We start from the raw sequence: 20,506 nt of genomic DNA on the forward strand, positions 1-20,506 counted from the left end.
GCGCGCCGCCCGGAAGTGCCTGCGACGGGGGAGAAACTTAGAGGCGGAGAGGGGCGCGCCGCGAGGGGAACCCCGAGGGTCCAGCCAATCGCGGGACGCCTTTCTGAGCCTGACCAATTGCTGGCCAGAGGTCCTAACTCGGTTACCAGGTCTGGAAACTGCGTCGTGTGCGCACGGGACGCGCGCGCGATTGCCGAGGTTGCAGCCACGGTCGGGTGGGCGGCTGCTCGGGGCCGAAGTGTGTATGTGGAGGCGCCTTGCCTAGGGGTAGGGTCGCCCAGTCCAACCTTGTTAACCAATAGTCTCGAGTCCGTAGAAAAGAGGCCTGGTACCTTAGAGAGAAGCCGCCGCGGAGACCGACTTAAGTTCAGATTCGGCTTCCAGCACTTCGTAGCGGTGAGACACCCCCACCCCACTTCTGAACCTGTTTTCGACAAAACTTAAGGCAAAACGTTCACTGGCGGTGTTGGGGATTTTTGGTTGGTTGTGAGCCTAGCCTTTAACGGCTGAGCCATCTCTCCAGCCCGGTGTTGGGAATTTTTAATGGAAACATCTTCTGTAAGTTTCCCAACAGAGTTGCACGTAGTAAGCATGCAATCAATAAAAGCCGGAGCAGAGCTTGTTCGTTGGTTGTTCTTTTCTCCAGTTTTGTTTACCGCAGAAAACTAGTTGTGGAGCAAAGCTGCTCTGCTTAGCCTCGCTCCCTGCATAAGTTATCCAGATCTTTACCAATGAACGGTATCTTGATTGTGTCCACTACAGCTCCACTTCTTGTACAAGTCACAGTTATCTCTTGCCTGCAAAGCTCTCCTAACCGATCTTCTCCCTCCAAACTTTATGTCTCGATACAATATTGTAAAATACTCCCGTTCTCCACCCTATGATTGTGTGCACGCACGAGCGCACTAGGGACCTGGCGATCACAGATTAGGCTGGTGGACCCGGGAGCCCAAGGTTCCTCTCTGTCTCTGTCTCCCCAGCGCTGGGATCTCAGGCCATTGTTGGCCGCAGTAACTACTGCGGGTGGAATTCAAGGCCTCCTGCTTGTACAACAAGTAACTGGCAAGCTTTCTGACTGAACTGTCTCCCCTGCGCCCTCGTGATTTTTTAAAAGTATGTCAGATCGTGTCACTCTCTGGTGTAAAAGCCTCTAATGGCTTTTCATTGCACTCAAGGTAAAATGCCAACTCTATGGTAACTTACAAAGCGGTCTAATTTAATGATCAGTATCCTCACTCCCCTATTAAATATCTTAAAATCTTTCAGAATAATCAGCTCCTTCCTTTTTAAAAAATTTCATTGTATATATTAATTTCTTGCACGAGCAAATTATACAAGTATACAATGCCCATGGAGCATATTCTCCCTCTTATATGCCCTCTTGCCTTTCTTCTTCTCTCCGACCTGTTATTCCCTTTGTTTCTCTAGACAGTTTTCCCTCTACTCTCATGCCGTCTGTATATGTCATTTTAAGTACCTATATAAACCAAGGAACCACAGATGAGAGAAAACATGTATTTGTCTCGCTGAGACTGGCTTATGTCCCTTAAGACAAATACTTCCAGTAGTATCCATTTTCCTGTAGACAGCATAACTGCATTCTTTATGATTAGACAAACGAACAAACAAAACCATTGTGTACATAACGCACATGTTCTTTATTCTGCTGCTGTTGAACTCCTGGGTTAGTTCTGTGACTTAGCTGTTGTGCACAGTGCCGGAACAAACATGGATGTTTTGTCAACACACTGCTTTGCCTGATGTAAGCCAGTGCATGTCTGTTGCTCAAGGAGGATTGAGGAGGGCGGAGGGTCCCCTGGAACTGGACTTGGAGATGGATGTGAGCAGCCATGTTGGTGCTAGGAATCAAACCCAGGTCCTCTAGAAGAACAGTATATGTTCTTAACCCCTGAGCCATCTCTCCAGCCTGGCTTGCAAGTGTTGTATTGAGAATTTTTACGTCTGTGTTCATGAGAGAGATAGGTCTATAATTTTCTTTTCTTTGTAGTGTCTTTGGCGCTAGTAGTAGGGCAAACTGGCTTTATTTTTAAAAAGTTGTTTTATGGAATCCTTTGAGAAATGTTGGGAGTTTTTCCTAAAGGTTTGGTAGAATTTTGCAGTGAATCTATCTGGGATCTGGGTTTGAGCTTGTCTTAGTCACTGCTCTCTTGCTGTGAAGAGACACCATGGCCAAAGCAACTCTTACAAAATAAAGCACTTAACTGGGGCTTGCTGACAGTTTAGAGGCTTAGTTCATTACCATAATGGCCGAGAGCATGGCGGCATGCAGGCAGATGCAGGAGCTGTAGCTGAGAGTGCTACATCCTGATTCACAAGCCTAGGCCTGTCACTCCCTAGTGACAGACACTTCCACCAACAAAACCACACCAACAAGGACATACTTAATCCTTCCAGTCCTCTCCAAGAGTTCCATTCCTTGTTGACTAAGCATTCACATACATGAGCCTATGGGGCCCGTTCTTCAAACCACCAGAGGACTCCTTTTAGTTGGGAGATTTTTGTTGTTGTTTTTAATTATTTTTACTGCTTCAGTATTGATGCTTGTTACATAGTTGTTTAAATTATTTATCTCCTTTTCCTGTAACTGGCTGGTTGTATACTTCTAGAAAGTTATCCATTTCTTTTAGGTTTTGCTGGTGATGGGAATTTCATTGGTGTCTTGTAATGGTCCCTTTGGTCTCTGATATTGTTGATTCAGGGTTTTTCTCAGTGTGTTGGTTTGGGGAAGGATTTGTTGATCCTGTCATTTCATGGATTCTTTATATTTTTTCATTTCAATGTATTCACTTCTGTGCACCTTCCATTTCATATTTTAGAGAGAGAGAGAGAGAGAGAGAGAGAGAGAGAGAGAGAGAGAGAGAGAGTGTGTGTGTGTGTGTGTACATGCCTGTGCCACAGTGTGCATATGGAGGCCAGAGGACAAACTTGTGGTCTGCTCTTCCGCCATGCCGGTCCTAAGTGTTGAATTTAGGTGGTCAAGCTTGGCGGCAAGTGCCTTTACCCGCTGAGCTGTGTCCTGGTTCCATTTCTGTTGCTATGATAAAAATATCCTGAAGAAGGACGACATAGGGGAGTGAAATGTTTCTTTGGCTTACAATTCCAGGTTACATAAAAAGTCCAGTCATTGCAGAGAAGTCTCAGGGCAGGAGTTTGATGTACATTCAGATTTTTGAGTCAGTAAGAGAGACTGCCTCAACAAGGTGGAAGGAGAATACTGACTCCTGGTGGTTACTCGGCCCCCACCCCCACCTTGACAATGCCTTCATCACCTGTCATAGGTTTGGGTATGTTGTATTTATGTTATTCTAGTCTAGTAATTTAAAAAGTTGGTTTAGGTTTATAATTTTTAAGCTGTGTCTGTATGTGTGTGTCTCTGTATGGGTATGTGAATGTGTGGGTACAAGGTTCCTCAAAGGTCAGAAGAGGCCGTTGGATCTCTTGGAGCTGGAGTTAGAGTTGGTGGTGAGGCACTCCCATGGGTTCTGGGAACCAAACTTTGGTGCTCTGAAAGCGCAGTCAGTGCTCAGATCAGCTGAGCCATAGCTCCAGGACCGCCTCCTCCCGTTGTTGTTCAGTCTCCTTCAGTTAGTGTGTGCGCTGTGGTTTCTCTTGCTGTTGGCTCTAGTTTTATCCAACGATGACAGGTAATATACATGAGATTATTTCAGTTGCCCTGTATCTGTTAAGACTTGCTTTGTGTCCTATTATGTGATATATTTTAGAGAAAGTTCTGTGGGATGTTGAGAAGACTGTGTTGGATGGGATGCTGTGTAGATGTTGGTTAGGTCTGTTTGATCTAGGATGCTGTTGAATTCGGGTGTTTATTTGTTGTCAGGGTAGCCTGTGTGTTGGTGGGGGTGGGGTACTAAAGGTATGGTTATGGTGCTGGGGCAACCTGTGTCTGTGTCTGTTTCTAGAGGTATCTGTATATGATTATATGATTGGGTGACTTGTGTTTGGGGAATACATGATTGGGAATAGTGACATCTTCCTGATTGGCTGTTCCCTTAATCAGTGTGAAGTGACCTTGTCTTTTCTGAATAGATTTGGTTTGAAGTGTATTTGTCAGCTATTAGAACAGCAACACTCATTTGCTTCCTAGATTAATTTTCTTGGAATAGCCATACCCTATTCCATTCTTTCACCCCAAGGTAGTTAGTATCTGTCCTTGATGGTGAGGCACATTTCTTGGAGGCAACAAAAAAAGGTAGATCTTTTCTTTCTTTCTTTCTTTTTTTTTTTTTTTAATATCCAGTCTGCTAGTCCATGTCTTTTGATTGTGGAATTAAGATAATTAAGATTTGCTCTGGAACAGGACATGGTGGCCCACACTTTTAATCCTAGCACTCAGGAGGCAGAGGCAGGTGGATCTCTGTGAGTTCGAAGCTAGCCTGGTCTACAGAGCGAGTTTCAGGACAGCCAGGGCTACGTAGAAAAACCCTGTCTCAAAAACCAAAACCAAAAAAAAAAAAACCAAAAAACAAACAAAAACAAAAAACAAAACCAAAAAACAACCCCCCCCCCCATTAAAAAAAGATAAAGATTCAGTTGTGAATGAGAAGCAGGCATTAGTCCCGTCAGTTTGTTGATCTGTAGTGTTAGGAGCCTCTGCTCTTGCTTACTTAGTTTCTGTTCTGTCGTGACTGTTCTTCCCTTTGGTCTTGTGGATGTTTATCTTTCTCTTCGCTGTGAATGAGTCCTTAGATATCTTCTGTAGACCAGCCTATTGGTCAGGAGCTCCGTTAGTCTTTTTTTTTTTTTTTTTTTTTTTTTTTAAAATCATAGAAAGGCCTCCTTTCTCCTTCAGTTATGACAGACAGCTTGGGTATGATAGTGTGGGCTGGAAGTTGTTATCTTTAAGAGTTTAAAATGATTCCAAGCCTTCTTGGCCTTTGAAGTATATGTTCGGAAATTTGTTTTTATTCTGATAGCCTGCTTTTATACGCAACTTGGTCTCTTTGCGAATTCCAATATACGTTCTTTGTTCTGTATACTTAGTGCTTTAACTGTGATATTATGTGCTGTGGCTGCAGGTCAGGTTCAGGTCCTGGGAGAGGGAAGGGGCACCGGTGCAGATAAATGTTGTGTCTGACCACCGGGTGAATTTCACACAAGTGGCCCTTGAACTGTCTTTATTTATACTACTAAAACAAGCATGTTTTTCTTTTCATATTAACAAACATGCTTTTCCTACCCTCCAGTGTTAACCTCCGGCAAAAACAAATATGTCAAATAAGTTTTTTCTCAACTTTTACATCAAAACATTTTTAAACCAAAAACAACACTTATCATTTTGGCCAAATATTGAGTCAGGTACATCCTGTCTTACAAAACTGAAAGGTTTTAAACATAGGCACTCATCTTCAAGAACAACAGTCTTGTTCAAAACATACTTACAGAAACAGGGATGATGTGCCTCTGATCTTATCAGCACTGAGTCAGGACAGCTCCAGGGGTCTGGAGTGACAGCTGGCTTTCCTAGACAAGAAACCTGACAAGCATCAGCTTCCAGAGAATTTTAGGGGAAGATATTTGAGAAAAAAGGGGTTTCTGGGAATGATCACATCTGTCCCATGCATGACTGACAAAGTGACACTGAAAACCGCCAGGAGAACCATCATTATTATGAGAGAGAAGGAGGGTGCAGGCTGTGTGGTCCCAGCTGTGTTCTGCGCTGTCCCAAAGTGCTCTGATCCTTGCCGAGAGACTGTCCCGTGGGCTTTGCCTCATCTGGAGACCATTGACAAGCACTCATAGACTGGTCCAAAACCAGGCCGCACGCTCCCAACAATCACGTGAGTTCTTTTCTAGTCTCTTTTTAGAATTTAAAGTTTTGGGAGAACTTCACACATGAGCATTCTATCTGCATCACCCCCCCCCCCAAATTCCTTTTATTGCCTCAGTTTACCGCTCTAAAGGCAGTTAGACCTGGGAGAATAGAGCCTAAACATGAGGTGGACTAAAGTCTCAGGCAGTGACCAACTTTATTCAGAGCATCAGACAGTTGATACTCTGAGGGTTAAGAATCACATGAGTCCTCCCTCCAGTCACCACCAGGGTATGAAAAAAAAAAATCCACGAAGGTGGCGAGGGCTTAGGAAAAATTCTTACCTATCTGAGGGCTAGACCTTTTCTATTTGAGGGGAAAAATAAGGCAACACACATGCTTTCTGATGGTATCTTTCTCTTTTACTTCATTAAAAAAAATCCTCTTTGAAAATCTTTCTTGCTCTCTCTCCTGCCTAACTACTCATCCTCTCTTCTCGGCTCCCTCTGCACACCCACACCCACACCCTAATACACACGCACAGCTAGCTCTTTACACAGCTCCTCTACATAGCAGCAGCTCCTTCACACAGTGCTCTCCCCCTGACACACACACTTATTCTACAACATTCACTCACTCTTTACTCATTCTCTCACTCACCTTACTCACCTACGTCTCCATATTCAGCTACATCACACACACACACACACACACACACACACACACACATTCACTCACACACTCTCTCACTCTTCCTTCTCTTCTCATAGCTGAACTCTGGACAATTCTATGTTACGTTTTCAGCATCCGACCCATTCTCCTAACACATGATAAGTCACACAGTTTTTCTCAGGCTAGCAATGTCACACTGACCGGCCAGTGAGTAACGCTTGGCTGTGCATAGCTCTTTCCCAGACAGAGAATGACATTGAAATTCAGGACTTAACAACAGTAGTTGGCTGAACCTTGAATGGTTGGGGTATGTGAAGAGAGAGAATTGCTGCAGAGGGTTATGTCTACCAAAGTTGCTTCAGTTCTGACCTTGATTTAGCTAGAAACACCTGGAACTTGCGTTTGTGTATTCTCTGCAGGGGCAGCTAGTCTGTATTGAATGTGTTCTGAAATCTAAAATTAGCTGTCTTTGTGACTGAGAATGCTGTTGGTTTCCTGTGTCAGTTATGAAAAAGATTCTAGTATTCTAATCATCAGAATTGCACAGCTCAAGCAGAAATCATCTTCCTGACCACCCACAGCTATAAGTGTGCCCAAAGATGGAATATTTTTATGACTTAAACACACAAGCAGTGGGGAAAAAACCCATAACTGTTATTAGAAAAGAAATAAAGTGGCACATGAGAAAAATTATAGACAGAAACAACAGGCCAGTGACTCTACAGCCTTGCCAGGTAGAGCTCCCCATCAGGTGGGTCTGGTGGGTTGACCTGTTAAATACTAGTTGTCACCTGCTGTATACTCCCACAACCTCCTGCATTCACTCTTATTGGAGACCTTACTACTAGATTAATAATTTTTGGAGGAATCCTGTTCACCATTTTCTTACGTTTCTTACGTTTGCCTTGGGACGTGGTATTGGAGTTAGGTTCGTTGGTTACCCCCCCTCCCATTCTATCAGTAGATACATTTGCACGGTTCCAGAAGGACAAGGTTGTAGTAGGGGTAAGGTGTCATTTTTCTCTGCCATACTGGGGTCCTACATTGGAAGTTAGACCCTCGACCCATTGGCCCATGTGTTTGCGGTACTAGGTACAATACCCAAACTCCCCTGATAATAGAATGGTGTCTGTAAAAACAATCATTATTAAAGTGTCGGTCCACTATGAAAATACAGAAACAGTCAAAAACAGAATGAAACCCAAACCATCCCTTGAGCTCCAGTCATTCTGGGTGCAAAGGAACACTAATGGTACTGTGTCCATTCTGTGGGGATGAATGGAAGGAAAAAAAGCAGAGTAAGATTAGTGTTGTGTGAGTTTTATCTGGGGGTCCTTTCACCCCACCAAAGAATCAATTCTATCCAAGTCTAGCTTTTAATTAGAATTACTTATAGGCTCATGGGCAATTTAGCAACGGCAACACCTAAGGAAAGTTTCTCCTAACGGTATTTATTGCCTACAGATCCTCTGGGAGGCACACAGCCTTGTGAGCCCCTCCACTAGCAACCGTTAACTGCCTGTATCCTCAGAGGGGCAGCCTCCTGAGCCCCTGCTCCATAACTGAACACTAATGGGCAAGTGTGTGACAGATAATCACAGGGTGTGTAGCTCTCCTGCAGTTACTCATAGTTGTCTAGAGTTCAAGAGCTCAATGGCCATGTCATGCTTGGAAGACAGCATTCCACAACCCTTTCCTCCTCTCTTATAGTCTTCTCCCTCGTCTGCATTCTTTGGTGAATTAGTAGGTGATATAGATGATATAGGTATAGGTAATAGAGATGGCCCATTTAGGGCTGAGCATATAGATATAGATATCGGTAATAGAGATGGCCCATTTAGGGCTGGACATACAGATACAGATATAGGTAATAGAGATGGCCCATTTAGGGCTGAACATACAGATACAGATATAGGTAATAGAGATGGCCCATTTAGGGCTGAGCATATAGATATAGATATCGGTAATAGAGATGGCCCATTTAGGGCTGAACATACAGATACAGATATCGGTAATAGAGATGGCCCATTTAGGGCTGAGCTTACAGGTACAGATATCGGTAATAGAGATGGCCCATTTAGGGCTGAACATACAGATACAGATATCGGTAATAGAGATGGCCCATTTAGGGCTGAGCTTACAGCAGTCACACTTTTCTACTTTGGCCATTATTAAGTTTCTACAGAACTATTGCCCACAGCTAAAAGAAGCTTTGTGGTCCAAAGATGAGAGCAGCAACAATCTGAGAATAAACACAAACATGTAAAAGGCGGTTTGACCAGCACATCCATGTTCATTTAGTAAACCAAGCCCAGTGGCTTCCCCGCTAGGGCCCATGATCTCCCTGCCACAAGCTTTTGCCAGCCTTTAAGCACTGGGTTTATAGCACCAGACATGAATGTCTTTCTTTTCTTTCTGTGGAGCGGGCCTTAAATCTAATGAAAAGTGGTTGGTTTTATCTACAACAGTCATGCTACTACCCTACCAGAAGGCGTGTTGATAGATAAGACAGTTGGTAGGAACTTCCAGCTTAACACAGCGCCTTTCAGCACTGTGAAAACTAGCCACTGAGGAGGAAGCTTCCAGCTTAATCCCAGCTTGTTTTCTCCATGTCCTGCAACCACAGTGATGTCTTCTCCAATAGGGTTTTTTACGTCTGGTTCTGCAGGCAACCGGTAGCAATGGTGATAGCTTGTATTGTTTGTGGTGGTCCTCCGGGGCTCCTTGGCCAACATCTCTTAGGAAGGTGGTCTATCCCTGGCTTTAGAATTTTCATTAATAACCCTATGGCATCTGGGGATATCTTTTCCCACCCACCAATACAGGGCACTTTATTCAAACTCTTTATTGCCTTAGCACAGACACAGGCTTGTTGGAGAATTCTCTCATTCACTTGTGTGTCCTCTGTAACTTCTTCCAATGTAAAGTTCCCAAGAATTTCACAGCTGTGTCTAGCCAGGCATCTTATGTGAGCTCATTTCCTGTTTTCCTCTCGGTGTGCATGTGTCTTTCAGGTTCTTTTCTAAGTTGGTAAACACTCAGAGGCTAGCATTGAATTACCTGTGAAATGAAATCTTTTTGCAAAGGGTAGTCAAGATCACTGAAGGCCCACCACCCATGATCCAAGCAATGCCTGTTGATTTCAGGGGTCAGCAGCTAAGGGGACACTAGAGAAAAATGTTAGCAAGGTCCAATACAGCATAAAAATAGTTCAATCTTTATACTAATTCTTTCTTCAAAATATTGGGGACAGTAGTCTGGATGGGAAGTCATACCTCAGTTTGTCCCCCACAATCCACATTCATACTCCACAAGCCCTCTGTCCTCATTCTGGTGCACTGTTTTAGAGCCACCATGCATCTCCCTACCTCCTGCAGGCATGGGGGGTGGGGCTCAGACTAGCTCTAAGGCCAAGGGGGAGTATGGTCATATTCCCTCTTGGTGTGATGGCAATTCTTGGTTGTCAACTGGCTGTGTCTGGAATTAATTTAAAACTCAAGCAGCACCTCTAAGGGATTTTTTTTTTCTTTCTTGATTGGATCATTTGAAGTAGGAAAACCCACTCTAAATCTAGGCTATATCTTCTATATAAAAGACATGGAAAGAAGTTTTGCCTTTTGCCTGCTTGTCCTCATTCTCACTGGCAAGTTCCTATGACCTGCTGAGGCATTCCTTTATGGCTTTAGAATAGTGGTTCTCGACATATGAGTCGTGACCCCTGGGGGTCTTATATGTCTCTCATATCAGATACTAACATTATAATTCAAAACAGTAGCAAAATTAGTTATGAAGTAGCAACAAAAATAATTTTAAGGTTGGGGAATCACCAGAACATGAGGAAGTGTATTAAAGGTCAAAGCATTAGGAAGGTTGAGATCTATTGCACTGGAACCTGTTTCTTCAAGATTCCAACATATGCTGAAGACCAGCTGAGACATCCATCTTCATGGACTGAATAACTGTGGGATTCTTGGACTTTGAGTCAGGAGTCAGCCATTGTTGTCGTAGCTGGAACACAGCCTTTCAGCCACCCTAATAAGTCACACACACACACACACACACACACACACACACACACACACACACACACTCAGTCAGTTCCTTTCCTCTAGAGAACCCTGATTTCCCTGGGTACTAGTTGTAACTTACTGCTGCTTTTCTATTGGCCACATATGGCTGCTGAAAGGGCCTTGGGCTGGATGAACAATTTCTGTCCGTAGGATACTTGTTGCAGTAGAGAAATATGTACTGATTACTGGGGATAGGCATGAGGTAGGGACTAAAATCCCAGGACAAGGATAGTCTTTTCACTTGTACTGTTGTAGCATTTACACACTGTACAGTTTTGTCCTGGGGAAGTTAAAAGCTTTCCAGAGGCTCACAAGCACTGGATTTGGCTATTTTGTCCTTACAAAATTTGTCAATACAAATACACATTTTCTTTTGAGTTATCCAGTGTCTTTGTTTGATTTGTGTTGTGATGAGCACCATGACCAAAAGCAACTCAGAGCAAAGGGCTTATTTGACATACAGTTAACAGTCCATTATGGAAGGAAGCCAAAGGATAAATCAGGCAGGAACCTGGAGGCAGACAGGAACTGAATTAGAGACCATGGAGAAACGCTGATTACTAGCTTGCCTGCCCTGCTTTCTTATACAACCCAGCACCACCTGTCCAAAGTGGCATCGCCCATAGGGAACTGGATCGTCACACATCAATCATCAATCAAGAAAATGCACCCATAGACCTGCCTACAGGCCAGGCTGATGGAGGCAGTTCTTCAATTGAGATTCCCCCTTTCCAGATGTAGGCAGAGTTTTCCTGTCCTAACTTTCTGCTCCAAAATAATCACTCAGAGACTTAATATAAATTATAAATGCTCAGCCAATAGCTCAGGCTTGTTACCAGCTAACTCTTACATTTAAATTAACCCATTTCTATTAATCTGTGTATTGCCATGTGGTTCATGGCTTACCTGTCCTCTAGCATGTCTTGCTTCCTGGGTGGCTGGCTGGTGTCTCTCCTGACTCCATACTCCTTCTTCCCATCATTCTCTATTTGGCTTCCCTGCCTAACTTCTTGCCCAGCTACCAGCCTGTCAGCTTTTTATTAACCAACGAGAGTAATACATATTCACAGTGTACAGAAGGATTATTCCACAGCATCCAGATATATCTAGGTTTGTGTTATATTGACCAAGACCAATCAGCACATGCAGACAGGCTCCTTCATCTAGTTTTTCTTATCCCCTCTTGATGGTTTTAGCATTTTACAAACGTAATTTACACACTAGTCTAAATAATTCAGTCTGTTAGAACCTCTCTTCCCTTGTAAAGATTATGTCAACTTTAACACTATGTGAACACAGTTCTGCCTGGTTCAGTGAACTGGGCACTATGATAAAATACTCGGACAAGAAGCAAGTTAGGGGAGAAAGGTGTACTTTGAATTAAATCCCCAAAGGACAGAGCCCATCGTGGTGGCAAAGACATGGCAACAGGCAGAGAAAGTATGGTATCAGGAGAACAAAACAGGCTGATCACATGGCATCTGTGCTCAGAAAGTGGGGAGAAAAACAAGTGTGGCCAGCTTGTAGAACTCCAGGCCCACCCCTTGTGATGTATTTCCTCCAGCAAGGCTCCATATCCTGAAAGTTCCATAACTTTCCTAGACAGCTCCACCATTTGAGGACCAATGTTTAGACCTATCAGCCTATGTAGCCATTCATATTCAAATCATAGGATTCCACCCTTGGTCCCCATAGGCTCATGGCCATCTCGAGATGCAAAAAGCATTTAGTCCAACTTTCAGAGTTCCCACAGTCTTTTTAAGAACACCAACTGCTCTAAAGTCCAGAGTCTCTTCTGAGACTCAAGGCAATCCTTGAACTATGTAACCCACTGAACAACAGATAACAGATTACATACTTCCAACATACACAGGGACGGAGTAAACATTCCTATTCCAAAAGGAAGAAATGGGGCATAGTGATGGATGCTCAGGCCAAAATATTACTAAAATCCAGCAGAGCAAATAACAAATCCTTTAGCACCATTTCTGGTACCTGGGACTTCAGTTTCCAAGGCCTAACTCGGCTTCCTTCTCTTTCTTTCTTCCTTTCTTTCTTTCTTTCTTTCTTCCTTCCTTCCTTCCTTCCTTCCTTCCTTCCTTCCTTCCTTCCTTCCTTCCTTCCTTCCTTCCTTTCTTTCTCTCTTTCTCTCTTTCTCTCTTTCTTTTCTTTTCTTTTTTTTCAGCTTTGCTGCCTGAAACATACATTTCTCTTGGGCTGGCTCCACTCTGTATGCAGCCCTCTTTGGCAGATGTCCCACCACGATGGCATCTCAAACATCTTGGGGGTCTCCATCACAACCCAGGCTTTATCTTTACAGCTTCAAGCACAGTGGCTTTGCAGGGACTCCCAGCTTGCACCAACACCCACCCCAACACTCTCTCTCTCTCTCTCTCTCTCTCTCTCTCTCCCTCTCTCTCTCTCTCTCTCTCTCTCACTCTCACTCTCACTCTCACTCTCACTCTGCCTGGACTCAGGTGCTCTCTGAAACTCATGGAACAAAAAAGGATATCCTCCTCAGTCTTACATCTTTCATGCATCCAAAGCCAGTATGATGTGGACCATATTACCCATTTCTGCTTCCAGCTCAAGATGGAGCCCAAGCACCTTGGACCACTGTTGCAACAACTTCAGTGTGCTACAGCTGGCAGAAACTTACCTAGGTGCTTGCTAGGTATGGAGTGGAGGCCATGCCAGGGCTCTGCTTTCCTGGGTTTGTCCTCAGGACTCCTTTCCTTTTGTTTCTGTGTAGAGCAAGAAGCTTCTCTTAACAATTACTCCTTTTCCAGGACTTGTCTTAGAGGCAGGGTTAAGCCTGTTACTGCCTTTTTCTTCTCCAGACTGCACATTTCATTTTTTCAGCCCCACTTGTTTTTTTATTATAGGCCCACATCCAAGTAATCAGTAATAACCATGCAACAGGTTCAGTGTTACGCTGTCTTGACATTTTAGTCTATTTTAGAGTCAGGCTTCCTCAAATTCTTAGGAAAGGAGCAGAAGGCAGCCAGGGTCTGTGGCAAACCGTCACCCCAACACCCCCTAGTCCAGGTCCTGACAGAAGCTTTGTTCCTCATGAGCGTCACGAACAAGGCTCCACTGTCTTGATCTCTCAGCGTTGCTTTCTTCCGGCCTCCACTGGAATGGCTTACTCCATTCTCTTTCCAGCATTCAGTGCTTTTCCAGCCTGGAGTTCTGAAACTTTAACATTCCACAAAACGAAAGCCTAAAGGCCACGTGGTCAGGTGTACTGCAGCAATGACTGTACTTCTTGGTACCATTTCCTGTATTAGTTTCTTTTCTGTTATTGTGATAAAAATACCCTGCAAACAAAACAGAACAAAACAAACAAAAAACAATGGAGAAAGGGTTTATTTTGGCTCACAGTTCCAAAGGGATATCCAGGAAGGCATGGCAGCAGGACAGGGAGGTGGCTGACCACATTGCATCTATACTCAGGAAGCAGTATTGTGAAACAGCAGGCGCCATACCTGCTGTGTACACACACACACACACACACACACACACACACACACACACACACACTCACTTAAAAAGCCATTCCCAGTTCAAACAGTGCAGTGACAGACTATTCCCTGATTATCATAGTTTCTTGTATTGGACCATTACTAAGGCCTCCATCTGTATACCATACTATGAATTTTCCTTTCAGTATTAAAGGCTGGACCTGATGGTCAGGTATCTATCACTTCTTCCTCATCCTCAGTGTTCACTTACTGTGGGTAATTGGAACCCCATGAGGGGCTGTGTGGGACTAAGTCAGAAGTTGTTACCTGGGAGCTGGGTACTGTCTGGGTACAGGCCCGACCCTGATGCACGTTGGCAGAATGTGGACTTGGGATTAGGAAAGTGGTTAAGTGTGTTAAAGGGGGGGGGGGGCTATTTAATGGGCCATCCTGGTTGGAGCATGGAAGACAGTGCTAAGGGAGATTTGAACTGGGGGGTGGGGAGTCCAGCCCAAGAAGTTTCAGAGGAGAAGACTATTAGGAAGTGGCCTAGAGATCATTCTTGTGATATTTCGGCAAAGAATGTGGCTGCCTTTTTTGACCTTGTCCAGAGAATCTGCCTGAGGCTAAATTGAAGAGTTTTGGATTAATGGCATTGGCAGGGATTTCAAGACAGCCTAGTATCGACTGTTGTATGGTTGTTAGTGGTCACATTTATGCAGGTCCATAATGAAAAGGAGCAAGCTGAGCAAGGAAAAACACAAAATGTACAGTTCAAGTGGAAAGGAGCACCAGGATGTGTAATGGAGCTAAGTTCAGCGCTCAAGAAGGTGGTTTAAAGAAAAGCCTGTTGTTAAATGGAATAAAGGGAGTGATGGCCTCAGGGCAAGACCCCAGCCAGCTAAGCTTCCGACTTGTGGGAAGGAATTAAAGAAGAGCTTAAGTAGTGAAGGAAACATCAAAAACAGCAGAAAGCTGATGAAAATGTAATTGAAGGAAGGGGCTATGTTCCAGCCCCAGCAGAACTTGGCAGCTTCGGCCATGTGGTTCTGGCTTTAGAATCAATGGTACAAGAAGCGGGTTGTGGACTGTATCTATGTGACTAAGGAAAGCTGCTGAGGTCAGACGTGTCAGGGTGTCCCTGCATGGAGGCCCAGAGAGGCCATTGTGTGAAGCTGTGAAGGTGAAGCCTGGATGGCCTTGGAGAACCTAAGACATTGGAGACAGATGCCAGAGTCTGGGATACTTGCCGAGGAGAGCTGCTAACAGGGAGTGGAACCAGCTCAAGAGAAAGAAGTGTGTTGCAGTCAGCAAAGCTGAACGGAGTTGGAGATCAAACAGGGAAATGGAGAATTTGGAGTTTGCCTTGCTGGTTTTCGGTCTTGCTTTGGTCCAGTATCTCCTCAGTATGCTCCCTTTCCTCCATTTTGGAAAGGAAATGTATATCATGTGCCACACTGTATGTTGAAGTTTATGCGGGAAGCAGAATGTTAAAAGTGGCACCTTTCACCTTCTTTCCTCCAGTTATGAGACTGCCATGAGTCTCAGAAGAGACTTTGAACTTTTAAACATTATTGAGACTGATAGACTATGGGGACTTTTGAAGTTGGACTGAATGCATTTTTGCATTATGATATGGCTACAGGCCGATGGGGGAGGGTCAGGGAGTGGAATGTGGTGGTTTGAAGAAGAATGGCCCCCATAGGCTCATAGGTTTGAGTACTTAGTCATCAAGGGAATGGCACTACATGGGAGGGATAAGGAGGTGTGTCCTTGTTCGAATAAGTGTGGACTTGTTGGAGGAAATGTGTCACTGAGGATGGGTTTTGAAACCAAGCCAGGACCAGCAGCTCTCTTCCTGCTGCCCGTGGTTCTGGATGTAGAATTCTCAGCTCCTTCTCCAGCACCATATCTGCCTGTGTGGTGCTATTCTCCCTACCATGGCAGTGGACTAAACCTCTGAAACTGTAAGCAAGCCCCAGTTAAATGCTTTCCGTTATAGGAGTTACCATAGTTCACAGCAATAGAACACTGACTAAGGCAGCTATTTACTACAGATTTAATATGTACTCTACCCCACCCCCTGCCACCATAAGAAATGTCAAGGCAACACCTCCATCTCGTCAGCTTTCACTGCCCCCTTTCCTGCCAGTTCACAGGGGAGTGTGGATATCCTCTGCATGCCTTTTTCTTGTAATTCTTTTGACGACAATTTTTCTGGGAAGACAGCTCAACCCCAGTTCATGTCTTATTGTCTAGATAAGGGGCTAGGCTAGGCTATAGTTTGCTTTAAAGTCCTGTCCCATACATGCTACATGGAGGGATTGTAGTATATTTTCTAACCCATCAGCCATTTTGGGATTGTCTCCATATACAAGTGGACCCCATGTGTCAAGATGGCATGCCACTTCATACATCATCGAGGAAGATGGCCACCTTGAGATCCACCCTGCCCATCCATCAGACACAGCACATTTAGTGGTATGTCTTTTACCCACAGCATATATACTGGAAGACATGCCATCCTGTGCCACATTTGGAAGGGTTGTCCAGGTGGAGTCTCCACCCTCAAAGAGCCAGCTTCAAAGACAGTGCAAATGCTGCTCACAATGTCATCTTTGGTTCCGTTGTGCCGAAGGTTTGGGCAACAAGTATTGTGTGAACTTTTCTGGAAGCATGAATAGATGTCTGTTTATGCCGGATAGGGTACCAACAGTAGACCACCACCACCACCACCAATGACACAAAACAACTGTATACAAGTCTAGCATGATAACCAATACATTTATGGGAACATGAGTGAGGGGTTTGAACAGGAGCACGGGCAACTTACAAAAGACTGCATCTTGAGGAAAATCTCTCTCCCTCTCAGCAAGTGTTCACTGCCTGTATGTCTTCAGAGAGGACTAGACTTGAGCCTTTCCATGCTTTCCAACCATTAACTGCCTATCCTCAGGGAGGGGCAGGCCTCAGGAGCCTCTGCACCCTCCATTGGAGAACACCTGTGGACCCGACCTTGTACAGGTCTTCTGCAAATGAACTCTGCTGACGAGAGTTTAGAGACCACCAGCCACACCATGCTTAGAGGACAGCAGCCCACAACTAGTAGTTACGATTAGTGCTGGGTTGACTAAAAAAAAATAAATAAATAGAATGAGTGAGCAGTGGGTACAAGAGGGGAGAGGATGCTGTTTAGGCTAAAGATAGAATGAAAAGAGAGAGGTAAAGAAATGTAGTCACATAACCTTAAATAGTCCGCACTCTCAGGAGACTCAGGGACTCCACCAAACAGGCCAGCCTGTGTTCTTTGAGAAAGCGTATCAAAATAAAAGTGGGAAAGGAAAGAGAGAAAAAAAAGACATGACGCGAACAAAGAACACTGGGTATTGAATAAAGTGATAAATGTAAATGGGGGAGGGGGAGCTGGGCGAGGTGCCCACCTAATGTAGTCTCTTGACTATTGCTGTTGTCAGCCTGGACTCTGTGTCCCTTCCTAGGCTCTCAGATGCCAGGCACACCTGTAGACAGTCATTTGCAAGGTTGGGCCACAACTGATCCTGTCAGTTGGCTGTCTGTCCTTCCCAGGAGGAGTCACAAATGTGGGCAGACTTTTGGGCAGTCCTGAATTCAGAGGTCATGTGAATGCTGTTCTTATCACAGAGTTGGGTCTATCCTCATGAAGCAAGTGGCAGATACTGGCAGGTCCTTCCTGATGCTGGACACTGCTTGAAACCAGGCCGACTCTGGCTCCTCCTAAGTTTGCCACTTGCTGAATAGGCATTGTTGCAAAGTTCCTTCCCAGCAGTCTAGAGGAACTCTGCTGTTGAGGTTCAGCATAGTCTTAGGGCATTTGTTCCAGGTTCTCAGAGTGTTTGGGGCAGAGTTGCTTTGGTAAATAAACACTGTGACTTAAGACAACTTGGGGAGGAAGGGCTTATATGACTTGCAGGTAAAGGTCCATTTTATGGATGGAACACAATGGATAATATGCAAGCCAAGAACCGAAGCAGAGACCATGGAGGACGCTTACAGGCTTGCTTAGCCTGCTTTCTTATACCATCCAGGTCCACCTGTCCGGGGATGGCACCGCTCACATTGGGCTGGACCCTCATGTATCAGTCATTAGTCAAGAAAATGCCCCCGTGGAAATGTCCAGTGTGATGGAGGCAGTTCTTCAATTTAGATTCCCTCTTCCTAGATGGTCTCAGTTTGTGTCAAGTTGACAAAAATTAACTACCACACACGGTATATCCCTTCCCCTTAAAAAATGTTTCCTTCTGAGAGTACTGTACGGTTTTCAGAAGCCCTCTTTTAGGCTGTGGCCCCTCTCTCACTGGGAGGAGAGGACTTACCTAAGAGGGACTATTGCTTTTTGTTGGTTTGTTTTTGAGACAGGGTTTGTCTGTAGCTCTGGCTGTCCTGGAACTCATTCTGTAGACCAGGCTGGCCTCAAACTCAGAGATCCTCCTGCTTCTGCCTCTGGAGTACTGGGATTAAAGGCGTGCAGTGCCAGTGCCCAGCAGGACTATTATTTTTTTATGGTCTAAGATCACACCTAGAGAAGCTGTAAAGAACTAGGAAAAGTAGGAATATTAAAAGCCAAGTAATAGGAAGTTTTCTTCCTTGCCTGCCTTCTGGGTGGAATCTAAAAAGCTTCCTGAAGGCTGTAGCTTGGCTGGAAGGTTAGCAGGATTAAGGCGTTCAAGCTACGGCTCTGCTTCATTCCCAAAGGATCTGACTCTCCTTCAGCTTCTGGCTGGGTAAGACTGCTGAGTTCTCCTTTCCACGCCTCGCTTTGAGTTTACGGGAGCGCTAGAGAGGACACGTCCCCGCCCCTGAGCAGCTCGAAGTGCCCTAAGCGTTGTAATTACCCAGCACAGCGCGTTAACTTCACCAGCCGCCGCCGGGGAGGACCACAGTTCCCAGCCCCGGGAGCCAGTTGGCCGCGGTCGCTCTAGCCGCGGTCCGCCGGGGCTCTGTGGTGGGAGGCCCGGCGCTTGCGCAGTGCGCGGCGCTGGCGGCGGGGCGCGGAGAGGGGTGGTGGTGAGTGCTGCGCGGGTAACTGTCCAGCGGCCTCCAGGGAGGGTGGCTTGGCTGCCCCGGAGCCCGGCTCGGTCTGCGCCCTCGGCTAGTCCGCCTCGGCGCGGGCCCTCGGCGCGGGCGGCGGACCTCGGGGAGCGTCCCGGGCCCTTGCCCTGCCCTGCCCGCCCGCCCGAGGCAGCGCCGCCCAGGTAGCAGCCCCCCACCCCCACCTCCACCCCCACACCCCCGGGTTTGTGCCCACCAACCGCCCCTGGTGAGCCCCGCCACGGTAACGGGTCGGCAGCATCCGGCACCTGTTGCCTCGAAGACACCGTTTCCGTTCCGGAGAAAACCCAGGGTTTCCTCACAGTGCTGTACTCAGTCATCCCTGGATCGGACCGGACCGCCATAGCCGTTACCTCCCCGTAGCTGTCGTTTGAGTGGACCCCTCTGTGGTGGTTAAAGGCCTCCTAAGGGCTGTTGTTCTCTTCTAGACTAAGTTTTAGAATTTCCCAAAGTTGTAGCCATGAAATTCTCAAAGCAGACCAGAACTCTAAACCAGAGTGTGCCAACTAAACATGATTCTAGACAAGTCCCCTAACTTGTCAATGATTCTTGTCCGAAGTGAGGGAAATGAATGAAAGGAGGTGAAAGATGCTGCTTTTAGCTTCCTGCTTCCCACATAAACTCCCTGCAGGGTACATAAGTACTCCGTCAAATATATATATTCACATACATACATATATATGTTTATTTTATGTGTATGGATGTTTTGTCTGCGTGTATGACTATGCACCATGTGACCATGTGCGTGTAGTGCCCACAGAGGAGGGTGTTGGATCCTCTAGGACTGGAGTTACAGATGGTTGTGAGCCGCCATATGGATGCTGGGAATTGAACCCAGGTCCTTTGGAAGAGCAGTCAGTGCTCTTCACCACTGAGCCATTTCTGCTGCCCAGTTACTTCTTTTTTAAAGCGACAATACACCGTTTTTCATTGGTCATAAGGAGAGTTCTTTTCAGGTGATGTTGATGCCAAGGAGTGCTCAGTGAGATGGATGTTTTGGCTAGACGATGAGGCAGTTTGAGAGTTGCCCTGGGAAGGGCTATATGTCAGAAATTCCAGAAATGCCATTTTTAGTGCACATCTAAAAATCCCTGGGAAGCCATTCATAGTGCATAATATGCAGAAAGAGATAATCAGGACATTAAATGTAATAGTTGAAACGTCTGAACTTTTTAAAATAGGAATTTTAAAAATAAAGGAGAGTAAGAGGTAGATGGGTCCCTCTGTCCCTCACTGTCAGCAGTCATCAGTATTTTGCCATCTTTTTATGAAAATTGGAAACTGTTAAGTGTTGAAAAGTAAACTGTAGTACATTTGGAATGCTGAGATACCTTGAAAACACTTCAGAATTGTATATATGTACCACAGCCATGACTATTCATAGCCAAAGTAGCATGCAGTCCAGAAAAAAGACAAGGAAGCAC

The 20,506-nt window shown here is 45.3% G+C and overlaps 1 protein-coding gene across 4 annotated transcripts in view; it reads left to right on the top strand.

Moving 5' to 3' along the window:
- Positions 1-9: 9 nt before the first annotated feature.
- Tbccd1 (TBCC domain containing 1) overlaps positions 10-20,506 on the top strand; it is a 48,307-nt gene continuing 27,810 nt past the window's right edge. The window contains exon 1 of one of the 4 annotated variants that reach the window (XM_028875215.2): positions 10-396. The gene's annotated coding sequence lies outside the window, so the exon portion shown is untranslated. Of the gene's footprint in view, positions 397-19,014; positions 19,038-19,207; positions 19,226-20,506 lie in introns of those variants that run through there. The other 3 variants (XM_028875216.2, XM_028875217.2, XM_028875218.2) reach the window with 3 other exon arrangements.

The sequence above is a fragment of the Peromyscus leucopus genome, chromosome 12 (assembly GCF_004664715.2).
Source record: "Peromyscus leucopus breed LL Stock chromosome 12, UCI_PerLeu_2.1, whole genome shotgun sequence".
Lineage (NCBI taxonomy): Eukaryota > Metazoa > Chordata > Mammalia > Rodentia > Cricetidae > Peromyscus > Peromyscus leucopus.